We start from the raw sequence: 14,658 nt of genomic DNA, 5'->3' as shown, positions 1-14,658 counted from the left end.
TGGGGCAAGGCAAGACAGGACTCTATGAACTGCCATAGTCAGAATAGAGATTGAGCACACACCATTTCTGCAATATATTCTAACCATCCAAACAAATGAACTAACTGGCATCTATGAGTATAAAGATAAGCTGCCTATATAAATGGCTCAATGAAAAGTTAACAGATAAAATCATTACTGTCACTAGAATATCTTGTGCCTTGATGTCTTTTTGTATTTTAAGCAAAACTGAGCAAAATCAACAATGATGTTGATCTTGTTAATTTTGATCTTGTTTCATGCACCTCATATGCAGTGTAACCTGTTGTCTCAGTCTGTCCATGCACCCTATGATCTATATGTCCTTGCTTACTATGATCTGCCTGTGCTGTTCACAAACAAAGCTTTTCACCGTACTTAGGTACATAGGACAATAAAGCAAATCAAATCAATCAAGTTGTTGCTTAGCTTGGTGCATTTGGTTGGCTGAGAGCGTCAAAGAAGAAAGTGAGGACTGCAGATGTTGGCGAACAGAGTAGAAAAGTATGGTGCTGGAAAAGTACAGCAGATCAGGCAGCATCCAATGAGCAGGAAAGTCAACGTTTCAGACATAAGCCCTTCATCAGGAATGTGGGGCTGCTGAGAGATAAATAGGACTCATTGAGATCCTTGTGGAGGGAGTAAGAGAACTTCTTCAAGGTGGGCATCCTTGGAAGAGGCTTTGCAGTGAGTTCACAGTGACTGGGAGAAAGTGAGGACTGCAGATGCTGAAATCAGAGTCAAGAAGTGTGGCACTGGAAAAGCATAGCATCAAACTCAAGTGCTGCAATCTGTTATGAATAATCTCAACCATTTCTTGCGTTTGTATTAAACAATATCTTGAATAAAACTGAACAGGGGAAATGAATGGCAGAAAGCACTAGAATAGGGATTATAAAATCCATAACTTCTATTTGGTATGTTAATGTAATACTGCTGTCTCTCAGAATTTATTTATCTCCAGTACTTCATGCCACTCTACATCCAGTACACTGCTTTAATAATAAACTGGAATCTGTCAGAATGAAACTAAAGCTCCCAAGCAATATTTGATGGGAGGTCACCAGTCTGAAATCTTGAATCTATTTCTCCCACTTATGCTATTAAGCTGTTGAGTATATCTAAAATTTTAGGTTTTCCTTTTTTTTTGCCAGGAATGGAGAAAATACAACTTCAAGATCTGTGAATATCTGAGTGAAGAATATTAGTGAGGATTATGAGAGCAGTGGATCTCCTACTCTTGATCTCTTAATGTTATATCAGAAACTTCCATTCCAACTGCAGGTAGAGTTGTGGAAAAGTGCTGCAGAAGATGAAGTTGTTTCAAAGTTGTCTGAGTAACACAGCTGAACTGAAGAAAATTTTATGCAGGTTTCCGTATTACTTTCTCACCATTGACTTTGTTTCATTTTCCATTATTGCAGTCTTGCATAATAATAGCAACTTACTTTAATTTTGTTTACCTGCTGTTTGCATCACATGTTATTATTATGATACGGGGACAGCAAGCCATACTTAAATCAACATCACTATCACTGGCTTTGCAACATGGTGAAAATAAAATATTGAACGACACCCAAAATTAGGAGAAAGTGAGGACTGCAGATGCTAGAGATCAGAGTCGAGAGTGTGGTGCTGGAAAAGCACAGCAGGTCAGGCATATGCCTGAAACATCGATTCTCCTGCTCTTTGGATGTTGCCTGACCTGCTGTGCTTTTCCAGCACCACACTCTTGACTCTGACACCCAAAAATACCCATTATTCCGAACCAGACTTTATGAATAACAGATCTCAGACACCAAGTTTATAGCTTAAACAAAAAATAATAGTTTATTCTTAATACTTTAACTTTAGCAAAGGAAGCTGAACAAGACAGTAATCTAGCGATTTTAATTAATGCCTGTGATTTAAATCCAATCTTCCTTGGTCAAGCATTGAGGGAATAAATTAAAAGAAAATTTAAAAATTATAATTTGCCAGTTAAATAACTGTTTCAACAATGAGTACCAGGTCTTTATGGAATCCTTGAATGATGTGTTGTATTGCAGGAACATGGGATTGTATCTTGCTTGAATTCTGACTCCAGCAGACTCCAAGGAATATTCACTAAAACTCAAAGAGCTTCCCAGTCCAGCAGTTTCCAAACACACAGCCTGTGCCCAAAGAAATTGAGTCAAAACCAGTTCAATTTATGATTTATCTTTCTGTTTCAACATTCTCCGTCATTGGATGGTCAGCATTGGCCTCCCCTTGCAAGATCAAACCAGTTGCCAGTCCTTGAGCACAAGACATCCTATTGCTGAAACATCATCAGTGTTCTTAGAACAATAATTAATTTGATTAATTTAAGATTGGTTGTTCTCTTTTTTTGAAGAAAACAAGCTGCAGTTCAAAGTTTGATTGTCAATCTCAGCTCACTGTTTTAAACCAAAACTGAGAAAAATAAAGAAAAAACAGTGATGTCTCAACATTATTAAATCTGTATCTTTAGTTTGCAACCTAACATTGATGCAATGGATCCATTTTTGTACATCTGCCACATATCTATGTCAGCTAAAACATTGCTCACTTTTTCAGTAAATTATCATTTAAGTACATTCACACCACTTCTCAGTGTGGTCTCATTTCCTTTCTTACTGTAACAAAAGTGCTAATTTATATCGAGCAAAAATCCACACCCAATTACTGATCTCGGGGTCCTTATTGCCATCCTATCCAGGATCTTAAATTATCTTTAACAATCTATTTCTCATACCTGTTTTTCAGTTTAGTAAAAACCATGGCTGAGTTTGAATTGTTTTATAATATGTTTGCACATAATATTGCCAAATTAATGAGAGGACAGATCAAGGCCGTTGTGTAGGTCACTTCCATTTTCTAGATTAGAATGGTGATGGAAAAGCACAGCAGGTCAGGCAGCATCCAAGCAGCAGGAAAATCGACATTTTGGGCAAAAGTCCTTCATCAATCCTGATGAAGGGCTTTTGCTCGAAGCATCGAAGCGTCGATTTTCCTGCTCCTCGGATGCTGCCTGACGTGCTGTGCTTTTCCAGCACCATTCTAATCTAGAGTCTGATTTCCAGCATCTGCAGTCCTCACTTGTGCCGACTTCCATTTTCTGTTAACCAAACTGAATGTTATTGTTGGCTGATAGTTGTTAAATCATCATAATTATTGTGACAGTTATAAGTAGATCAGGAATGAAGAAGAAGCCAATTGCAGACTCAGCAGGGTTAAATGATTAAATTATGAGACAGAATGAACAATCTTGGCTTGTATTCCCTTGAATGTTGAAGAAGGAGGGATAAGCTGAGCTAGCTGTTTAAAATGCTAAAAAGATTTAATAGAGTGTGTTCAGGTCATGGAGATTATCTGTTAGTAAAGCGGTAGGGTCACTGCATCAGAGTTAGAGTTCTATATTTCAGACAAGCATACAAATTACGAGTAGAAGCAGATCACTCAGCCTCTCAAACTTGCTCTGTCATTCAATAAGATTATTATTGACTGATTTCTCCACATTTCCACCTATTTCTGATAACATTTTTACCTCCATGTTTATCAAGAACTTATCTACCCTACCTTAAAAATATTCAAGTATTTTGCTTCCCAAAGCTTTTGAAGAAGAGAGTTCCAAAGATCCGCGACCCACATCACTGTCTTAAGTAGACAACCTTTTATTTTTAATCAAAGATCCCCCAGACCAAATACTGTAAACAGTACTCCAAATGGAGTCTCACCAATGCCATGTAAACTGAAACATAACTTAATTACTTTTGTATTATATTTCCTTCATAAAAAACAACATATCCTATTGATTTTCCTAATTTACTTACTGTATTTACATGCTAGCCCTTAGAAATTCATGCACTTGGACATTGAACTTTCTCTACATCTCAAAGTTCTGCAATCTCTCACCATTTAGATAATGTGCTTCTTTTTTATTATTCCTACCAAAACGAACAATTTTACATTTTTCTAACTGTCCGACAAAATCCATGTCTTTGCCTACTCACTTAACCTATCTATATCCTTACATAGCCTCATAACCTCCTCACAACTGACTTTGCTGCCTGTCTTTGTGCCATCAGCAAATCTAGTAACCAGACCTTTGGTCGCTTCATTCAAATCATTTATATTGTTGAGCTCATTACTATTTTAATTTTTCTCATTTTGGTTTGAAACTATGAATTGAAGTTGAAAATTGAACTTTGAACAGCAGTTTGATTCTTTTTTAAAAAGAACAAAAGACTGATGTTTGCTGTTGGGAACTGGCTTGGAAAGATAATGCACATTAATAACTGCACTATGAACATTGTAGACAATTTGGTACTGAAATGTTGTTGTGCTCAGTGTCTGGTAGTTGGTTGGATGTGTAATTGGTTAGTCAAGAGCAAACTGGTCCTGGTCAGCCATCCATATAGAATGTTAAAAAAGAGAAAACAAACTGGGAATTGGCTCAAACTGAGTTTTGGGGCCTGAGGCATATTTCTTTCTGAAACTGCTGGACTGGATAGTTATTTTTTTCCTTGCTTTTGCTCTCTCTATTTATAAGCTGTTTGTATTGATCAGTGACGTTGGAATTCAAGCAAGATATACAGTCCTAATTACCTAAAATGTCACACATCATCCAAGGATTTGATGAAGGCCTGATATTCATCATAGAACCAGTTATGAACTGACAAATTATGAAATTTTATTTCTAAAAAATTTGTCCCTTTAACTGTGTCTATTTGTCTGTGTGAGTTGGAGGTTTGTGATCAGGGAATTGGATTTAGATCATAAATATTAACTAGATTGTCTTGTTATTCATCAGGGTTCGACTAAAGTTTCATTGTCCATAATAAAATATTAATTTTTATTTAAGTTATAAACTGGGTGTCCAACGTCTACTATTTGTAAAGTCTGGTTAAGTGCAATTGTGCAATTTTGAGGGTCATTTAATGTTTTAACCTTAATGCACTGCAAAAAGGGTGTCTGATTTGATTTGGCTTGCTATCACTGTGTTGTAACAAGGTAAATGTTAAAAAGTTGAGACACCAGTACTGATCCTTGTTTAACTCCACTGGTTGCATCTTGTCAACCAGAAAATAACACAAGTTTGTCAATTCTGTTGCGGTTGGCTAGCCAATCTTATATCCATGCAAATATATTACAATCAAGCTTTTATTTTCCACAAGAACCTTTGATGTTGCACCATTATCAAATGCCTTCTGGAAACCTAAGTGCAGTACATCCACCAGTTCTCCTTTATCTACAGCACATCTCATTTTCTCAATGAACTCCAATAAATTGGTTTACAGTGATTTCCCTTTCACAACACCATGTTGACTCCACCTGATTACTTTGAAATTTTCAAAGTAGCATACCATAACATATTTGATAATAGCTTCCAACATCTTCCCTATGACAAACGTCAATCTAAATAGCCTATAGTTTCCTGTTTTCTATCTCCCTTTTTGAATAAAGGAGTTACATTTGCTATTTTCCAACAATATGAAATCCTTACTGAATCTAGGGAATTTGGGAAATTAAAGCCAATGCAACAATTAGCTCAGTAGCCACTTCTTTTATATCCCAAGAATGAAGAACATTAGGACCTGGGGATGTGTTAGCATGTAACTCTAACAATTTGCTCTGTATCATTTTTCTGGTGATTGTAAATTTCTTGAGTTCTTTCCTACATTCATTTCCTGATTTACACTTTTCTGGGATATTATTTTTATCAGCTTTATTGTAGAACAATGCAAAATACCTACTGAATTCATCTTTCTTCTCCTTGTTTTCTATTTTTAATTCCTCAGACTCACTTTCTTTAAGATGGACACTCATTTTCTTAACTCTTTTTAAGTTATCTATAGAACTCTTACTATCTTTTCATATTTCTAGCTAACTTTGTCTCATACTGTAATTTTTTCCTTTTTTTAAGTTTTTTGTCATTAAATTATGGATTGGTCAATGGAAAAAATGCAGAGTGGGAATAAATTGTCCAGTTGCAGGTTGACTGGCCATGATAATTTGGTGGTATTGGATCATAAGACCATAAGGTATAGGATCAGAATTAAGCCATTTGGCCCACCAAATCCTCTCTGCCATTTAATCATGATTGATATGTTTCTCAATCCCAATCTTCTGCCCTCTCTCTTAACCCTCAATCCCATTACCAAATAAGAACATATCTATATCTGTCTTAAATACACTCAATGACTTGGTCTTTACAGTCTTCTGTAGCACTGAATTCCACAGATTCACGATCCTCCAGCTGAAGAAATTCCTCCTCATCTTCGCTCTCGAAGGTTATTCACTCAGGTCCTCGATTTTCCTACCAGAGGAAGGTCTTCTCCACTTCCACTTTATCCAGGTCTTTCTGTACTCTAAATTTCAATGAAATATCCCCATACCCTTTGAAATTCCATTAAGTACAGATACAGAGTACTCAGCCATTGTTGTGGTCCCAACATTGAACCCTTGGGAACTCCACTAATCACCAGCTAACATCCTGAAGAAGACCCCATTATCCCACTGTCTACCTTCTTCCAGTCAGCCAATCCTCTATCTATGCCAGTACCTTGTCCCTAGCACCATGGGCTCTTATCCTTAATAAGCAGTCTCCTTGTCAAAGGCAAGGATAAGTATGTGGGCCCCAGTTTTACCACATATATCTGAATCTGTGTGCTAGTACGCAATTAAATATTGCCAAGTTTGCAATGTCACAAAACTACGATGGGAATGGGTGCAATGAGGATAATGCTAAGAGGAATCAAGGCGATCTGGATAGGCCGAGTGAATGAGCAAGAACATGGCAGATGGACTGTTATGTGGATAAGTATGTATAAGAGGTACAGTGAAAGATTAGCAGCAGTTGCTCTGCAAAGTGACTTGGGTGACCGTGTTTATAATTAACTGAAAACTAACATGCAGGTGCAGCAAGCAATTAGAAAGACCTTCAATTAGGAAAGTTGGTCTTTATTCCAAATTAATTTGAGTACAGAAGTAAATATTCCTTTCTTCAGTTGTATAGCACCTTGGTGAGACCACACCTAGATTTTATAGTAGTTTTGGTCCCTTACCTAAGGAATGATAAAGGTTCCTTTGAGGTTTGAGCAGTGGAGGCTCATCAGATTAATTTCCAGGATCGTTGAATTGTCTTATGTGGAGACATTTGAGGAGACAGGCTCTCTAGAGTTTAGAAGAATGAGAGATGATCTCACTGAAACATGAAATTCTTAAAAGGCAAAGACTAGATTGGTGCAGAAAGGAGGATTCCCCTGAGTGGAGCATCTCGAAAGAGGGGACACAGTCTCAAAGTAAAGAGCAATCCATTTAGTACCATTATTATCGAGATGAAGTGGAATTTCTTTATGCAGGGTTAGCAAATCTTTGGAATTCTCTAGCACAGAGACCTGATCTAAAATGATGGAGCAGGTTTGAGTTGCTGAACTCTCTGCTCCTGCTCTTATGTCCCTATAGCGAATCCTCCAGATACCTTCTTTTCCACCAGCATGTAGTGGGCAAGAGGACATCCCATGTGAATGGCTGTCTGATTAACAGAGGTTATTTCACATTACAGTGAAATAAGTCTGAATAACAGGTTGGAACAGTAAAAAAGGGAAAAAAGGTGAATGAAACTAAAATATTAAAAAATGTTTAAGTTAATCAATGAAAGAAATCTTAAAAATGTAAGTAAATGCCATTCAAACCACATGGAGCTTTATTTGAAAAGGATGGGATTCTCTTTTGGTACTGATGTACCTTTTGTTTGCAAACCAGCGAGAGTATAGATATATCATTTTAAATATTTAATGAGGAACAGTGTTCCCCTGTCCTTTCAGGCATTTTCCAAATGGAAAACCTCAGTCATTCCTTCTGCATTCAGTGTGCATTTGGAGTTTTAGCACTTGGGATAGAGAGCCACTTGCATAGATTCCTCAGAATGGGTTTGATCTAAACTTTCATTTGTAGTTAAAGTGGAATTTGCTATGGATGGGTATCTTCAACCCTTCTCCGACACACTAGGCCTCCATATCTGGCAACAAGCCAACTTGCACAATTGAGGCTAATGTTCTTAGTTGACATCTATTAATTTAATCTTGCTGTATATTCAGTTTGTGTGCAATTTGCCCTCTGGGGTTTTGTTTTCTCTACTGGCATAAGTTGCCTGAAATGTGTGCTCTAAAGTGTATCTAAAAATCTGATTTAGGAATATATCAAAGTTGTATGGGTGATTTCAAAAATTAGATCAATTATGAAACTGAAAAAGATTGCATTTACAGACAAAGTTATTAAAAAAAAAACAAGTGTTAAGAAAATATAAAGGGCTGCAATTTACCAAAATCAGCTATGAGTCAATTTTAGGATATTTCACTCAGGATTTCTCTTGGTGAGCTCTAAAAGTTATTTCATGCACTCCTCCACTGCTCACCTCATTATGTATCCATCACACCCCTATGGTACAACTTTTGTGTTATTGTGTGCTTACCAGCAACAGAAATACTCTCCACAGACAGAATCTTCTGGGAATTGCACCGTTGTTACCAGTTTTTAATCTCAGCTGTGCACCAGGTCAAACACTAAAAACCAGGAACCGTCATTTACAGTGGATTTCTGCACAATTCTAAAGGACATGGCTGAGAAAGGGAAGTTAGCATCTCACTTCACCAACAAGGACCTGGATATCCTGGTGAATGGGGTGATAGGGAGGAGGGCCATCCTCTTCTCAGAGCTGCAAGAAGATACCAAGGTGCCAGAGCCTGCCAGCGTGGTCTGAAGTTACCACCTGAGTTAGTGAGGTATTCATGGTCCAGAGGAATGCCCAGCAATACAGTTTGAAGGTTAAGGACCTTCTGTGCTCAACAAGGATAAGTGCCTCTATCTTCTCTCTGCTATCTCACACTCATTCAATGTCTGCCTCTGCATCTATTTCCCACCAAGGCTTATGGTCTACCATTCTAACAATTGCATGCAGCATCTTTGCTCACGTGCTGTCATCCCCCAATCTCTGCCCAGACTACAATCTTTCATACTCTCTGCACTTACTATTCACTCACTGAGGACTACCTTCCCCCACCTGCACCAGCACTAACAACTCTGCCAGCCATTTCCATCTTACCCAGTCTCTCCCTTTGCCTCACTCGAAGCCCACAATAAGGTGGAGAGAGTCAAAATGTGTGATGGATGCTCAACATCTGTCTCCTTTTTCATTACAAGGAGAGAATCCTTGCCTTAGTTGGGCAGGATCATAAGCAATGATGCTGAGATCTTCATGTGCCAACAACCTAGTTAGATTCATTGTCAAGTACTGGGCTTCTCTCCCCTTGCTACAGCTGTAAGTGTATTCTGAGGATGCTCATGCTTCTACCCTGTTTCACAATCCATTCCCTCTCTTGACTCCTGCAGGCATCAGCAGTATCTGCACAGTCTCTGCCTTGAAGTCAGCAATAGCTCCAAATATTTGTTCTGCCTCCACCCCTCAGAGGATGCACCCTCCATCAATTCAAGTACAAGTATGTTAGCTAGATTGGACTTGAGAGCACACTCTGGTGAGCTCATCAGTGGCACATGTTTATAGCTGGTTGAGGAAGAAACACCCCAGATTGCTGGCACTCAGAGGACCAGATATCAGCTCAGCTTGGACAGGAGAGGATTCTATGGTATTGATCATTAATAACTTCAAAATATGCAGAAACAGACTCAGAAGCAGCAGGCAGGTTGGTCAGAGACACTTTGGAAACTGGATCAAAAGTTGAAGGAGTCGATAACACCAATTGTACTGTGATGGCTCCGGAACACTTGCATCTGACTGTCTCCATGGACATAATGACAGCTGCTATGGAGAGGCAGATCCCACACACTCAGTATCTGATGGATTTGCATACAGATCTGCACTTCATAGCTTTTACCATTGGTGCTCTGTGGCAAGACTACAGGAAACGAAGGACCCTGATATCACTCCAGTTATCCTTTTCTCACATTGGTAAATACATGTTCATGTTTCATCATCAGCTATAGTCAACTGCCATTTTAGTTGCAGTGGCATGAATGAAGGGAGAGACATTAATCATCTTTAGCATCTTAGTAATGTGATCATTCAGCAGTCTCAACACACACAAATGACATTTAAACATTGCTATCTAAACACTGGGACTTGGAGGCAAAGAAACCTTGTGGCAAAAACCCTCTAGTGACACTTAGCAAGAAATTATTAAAATTCAACTCTGAGTATGAAGATCAGGGGCTAGAAATTGGTTTGCATTGCTTTTTGAGTGTCGGAATCAGGATTTCTGACGGCTATTGCCATGGATGTAAGTAACACACAAATTTAGTGCTGATTTCTGAATTTAGTACTGGTCTGAGCAGATCTCACTGTTAGCTTTCTGTGCAAAGAGCCAGTTTACTTCTCCTAAATACAGTTGGTGCATGCAACCTGCCTCTTTCCAAATAGAATTGCCCTCTTAAAGAGGAGTTGCACTGAATTTCAGGCAACTGCTGTTGTATAATATCGCAATTCTAAAGAAGGGAGATTGAACCCCAAAGAAGAGAGATGGTTGTCTTTTCCACAAAAACACCAGAGACCTTATTGTTCGGTCATATAGGTGGAACAATACAGTGGTTTTCAATGAATAAAGAGCCTTTAAGACTATCCTCAGAAGGGTTTGGGAATAGATGGCTGGGAAGGTCAAGTGTCAAAGACCAGATCTAAGGGCCTGACAGGAATGCCACATAAATTTGAATGGTCTCATATGAGTGGTCAAGGTCAGTGAATGCATCTCATCTCCTATTTCCTAACCTGTATCCATCACAATCCCATCATTCACCTATTAGCAATCCCTCAGCGCTCATGTGTAATATCTTACGCTCACATGCATTCCTTTTCACAACAGGACCCCCCTGCTTTCACATTTTTTCAACTGTTCAACTGTGGCAGGCACATCACCCAAACACCATGCAATGCAACCATTAATATTCTACATATTCCTTGCAGTACAATCTTTCCATACAATTGAAAAGGGAATGGAGGGTTTGAGTTATAAGGAGAGGCTGGATAGGTTTTTTTACTGGAGCATAAGAGGTTGAGGGGTGATCTTATAGATGTTTATAAAATCATGAGGGGTAGAGATAAGGTGAATGGCAGATGTCTTTTCCCTAAGGTGGGGGAATTTCAAGACTAGGGCACAATGTTTTTACAGAGGGAGTGGTTCGTGTGTGGAATGAACTTCCAGAGGATGTGGTGGAAGCAGGTACAGTTACAATGTTTAAAAGACATTTAGATAAACACATGATTAAGAAATGTTTGAAAGGATATGAGCCAAATGCAGTCAGGTGGAACTAGATTAGTTTGGGATTATGGTCAGCATGGACTAGTTGAACCGAAGGGTCTGTTTCTGTGCTGTAATGCGAGCCCTGTGGAAGACCTAACTAACTTCATCATTGGAGTTGCTGCAGCAGAATCTACAGTGTCATTTAGAACACTGATGGTATGGTCCTACCTAATGACCTTCCTCTCCTCCCTATTCACCTTTATCCAGCTGTCTAACATGATGAGAAAGTATAATGGGTAAACATACCACCTTTACCACAGCCTTTCCTTGGAAACTTCCTACTGAGGTGCACTTTGGGATGTGGTTATTTAGTATAATGCAACTGGACTAGTAGACTGAAAACCCAGGATAATGGACTGGTGACATGAGTCCAAATTATAACATGGGAACTGACAGAAATTGAATTCAATGCATAATTCCTAGAATACAAAGTTAGTTTCAGTAATGGCAACCATGACAACTATTTTTAAATTTATGATTCAGATACAGAGAAATGTGGTTCACACTTCATTACTCTCTGAAATGGATGAACAAGTGACACAATTCAACCCTAATTAGACAATGAAATACTGGCTTTGCCAGTGATGCCCATCTCCCGTGAAAATTTGAGAAAAACAATTACTCCAGTCCGCTCAGCCACAGTGAACCAAAAACAAAGAAAGAGAGCTTCAGCACAGCACTGATGAAGGGTTTCATCACTTGATGTGATTTTTTCAGCCACCGGTTCAGGTACTCACACAGCTCTCAAAGACATTTATAGATTTGAGTTCTGCAAGTTGCCATGTTTGAAAGGACTACATTCATACCTGACAAAAAGAAAATTGTTTCTGTGCCAGTTTAGTGAAGGGTGAGGTTTCAGATGAGTTCTGTCACTGGAAACTCCTTAAAAGACATTAATGTGGCAGAATCCAGAAGAATGCTAAGGAAAGGCATTGGATACTTTGGTTGACATGTCAGATATCCTCATGTAGAATGGAGGAATCTGATTCCAGCTTGGTAAAGGGTGTAAAATAAAGCCTCCCCTCATGCAGCTTCTGCTTCATCTCCCTGTTGTATGGCAAACCCAGAGGCACTGCAACTTCATGCTTGGTTTGCTAAATCTTCTGCCTTCCCTCAAAGGGCAACCTCTCCAGCAAAATCCAGGAATTAATTGCAACAGCATCAAAAACAGTCCAAATACTACCAGATTGGAAAAAACTGGGGTAAATCATTTTGCTTGCAAGATGGGTGCCTTGTCCTATAAATAATGCTTCTGCAAGGTGCCTCTTGCAGCTGTGCCCATGTTCTTTGGTAAGTGCCAAGTGAATATACTGAATTAGTTTGTATAATGTAATATGAAACATTTGAAACAAGAGTTGAAGTAAATCATTTAGCTCTTGGAGTCTGCTTCTACATTCAGTAAGGTCATAGCAGATCATTTTTGTTTTGGAATTTCACATTTCCATCTACTCCTGATAACTTTTGATTCCTTTACCGAATAAGAACCCTGTCTACATCTGCTTTAAAAATAGCTATGAGCCCTGACTGCATCATCTTTTGAGGCACAGTATTCCAGAGTCAGAGAGCCCCGTGAGAGAAAGAAAATCTTCCTATGTCTGCCCTAAAGGGTGGACCTATAATTTTAAAACAGTATGTTCTGTTCTCACCCACAAATGGAAACATCCTTTCCATAACTACCCTTTCAAGACCTTTTCAGATCTTCATTGACCATCAATTGACACTTAGTCAATTCACTCTGACTCCTCTCAGTTCCAACGAAAACAAACCCAACCTGTCCAAGCTGTTGTCTTAAGACAACTCATTTATTCAAAAGTCTCAATCTAGTAAACCTCCTTTGAACTGCCTCCAATTAATTTACATCCACCCTTAAATAAGGAAATCAAAACCACAAGCTATTTAAGATTAGTTTCACCTCTGCCTTGTATAACAAAGCATAAGATCCTTCTTTTTATGTACAATTTGAAAATAAGTTTGCAAATAGAACATCAAATTAGCCAGGGTGGCTGATTGACATCAGGACAGCATCAGTTTAGAAATTCCCATTGCCTGCACAAGCACCCATCCCATTGTCAGACGGCATAGTGGAAGTGGCAGATGGAGGGCCTCTTACTTCTATGTGCTGACTCCTGTGAATCTATGACTGGATTTTACAGAATTCTGCCATGATACCTTTTTGTCTGCCCCTTTCACTGTGTGGAATGGTACCTATAAGAAAGGATATACTCACCCATGGTCTCCAAACCTTTTCAGAGCCCTTCCTCCTTGGCCTGTCCATACCAGTTCTCCATGTATCTGACTGGGCCTTCCAAGCCTTAAACCTCATCCTCACCAAACTTATCTTTAACCTTAGCTCCATGGCTGCTCTGCTAGATTTGGTCTCATCAGTGACCCCTGCTTGTCATGACATTGCTGAGGCCAGAGAGCTGTCCAGTATTTAATTGGCTGGCAGCACTCAGAGGCCAGCTTCTTCTCTTGATGGGAACAGAAGTATTTCCTTAAAATGGTTAAATAGTTGAGCACCAGTTGTAAAAGTGCTAGTGGTTTCGTCTTTAACATTTTTGCTGCGGGAAGGTGATTCTAGCATACCCCTACATCCAGTTGCATGGATCTAAATTTCCCAGATTTTTTGGCCTTTAGCACAATCACAAAAGGAGGAGTAGTGAATTGCTGGCTGTGTGATTTCACATTCTATTTTCTTGCATTACAAGTCTTAGGTTTTCTTTTAACTACATTTAGATATGGGGAAAAAATGCTATAAAATGTTGTTCCTCTATTTTAATATGTTTAGTTTCTACCAATTAATGTTCTCGTTCAAGATTCCCACTGGTTTTAATCAATTATTTACTGTAAAAGATGTAAGGACAATTTTCTCCAAAACTTGCATTGAAAAAATTCCAGATCATTCCTGCTGTGTTGAATTAGCCAGGCCTTACACTGCAGTTGTATAGAAATCTTTGAATTCGGCAGTCTTATCTTTATGGCTGCAGAAGGAAATGTAGCAGTGGGAGGTATTAGACTACATAAAGAGGGGGAAAAAAGCAGAGAACAGTATGTGACCATTGGCCAGAGTACACAGATATTGCTGGAACCAAAATTAAAAGAAAAACAGTTTCTCGCAGTGGGAGAACTCATATTAACACAAAATACTGGGAACTGCTGCTTTTAAAAAAACCTCCTGAGTTACTTTTTTTAATCTTTTCAAATTCACAATAAAGATCTAAATTTTGCTAGCAATTGTTCTGAAAAGCACATGAAGATATTTCAAGATGAAAAATTAGGGGATGGAACTTGACATTTAGCTTTCTCTGACCTTATTTTTGGCTTC

The sequence above is a fragment of the Chiloscyllium plagiosum genome, chromosome 17 (assembly GCF_004010195.1).
Source record: "Chiloscyllium plagiosum isolate BGI_BamShark_2017 chromosome 17, ASM401019v2, whole genome shotgun sequence".
NCBI classification, from domain to species: Eukaryota; Metazoa; Chordata; class Chondrichthyes; order Orectolobiformes; family Hemiscylliidae; genus Chiloscyllium; species Chiloscyllium plagiosum.
The sequence above is the reverse complement of the archived record's forward strand: the minus strand, read 5'-3'. Positions refer to the sequence as shown.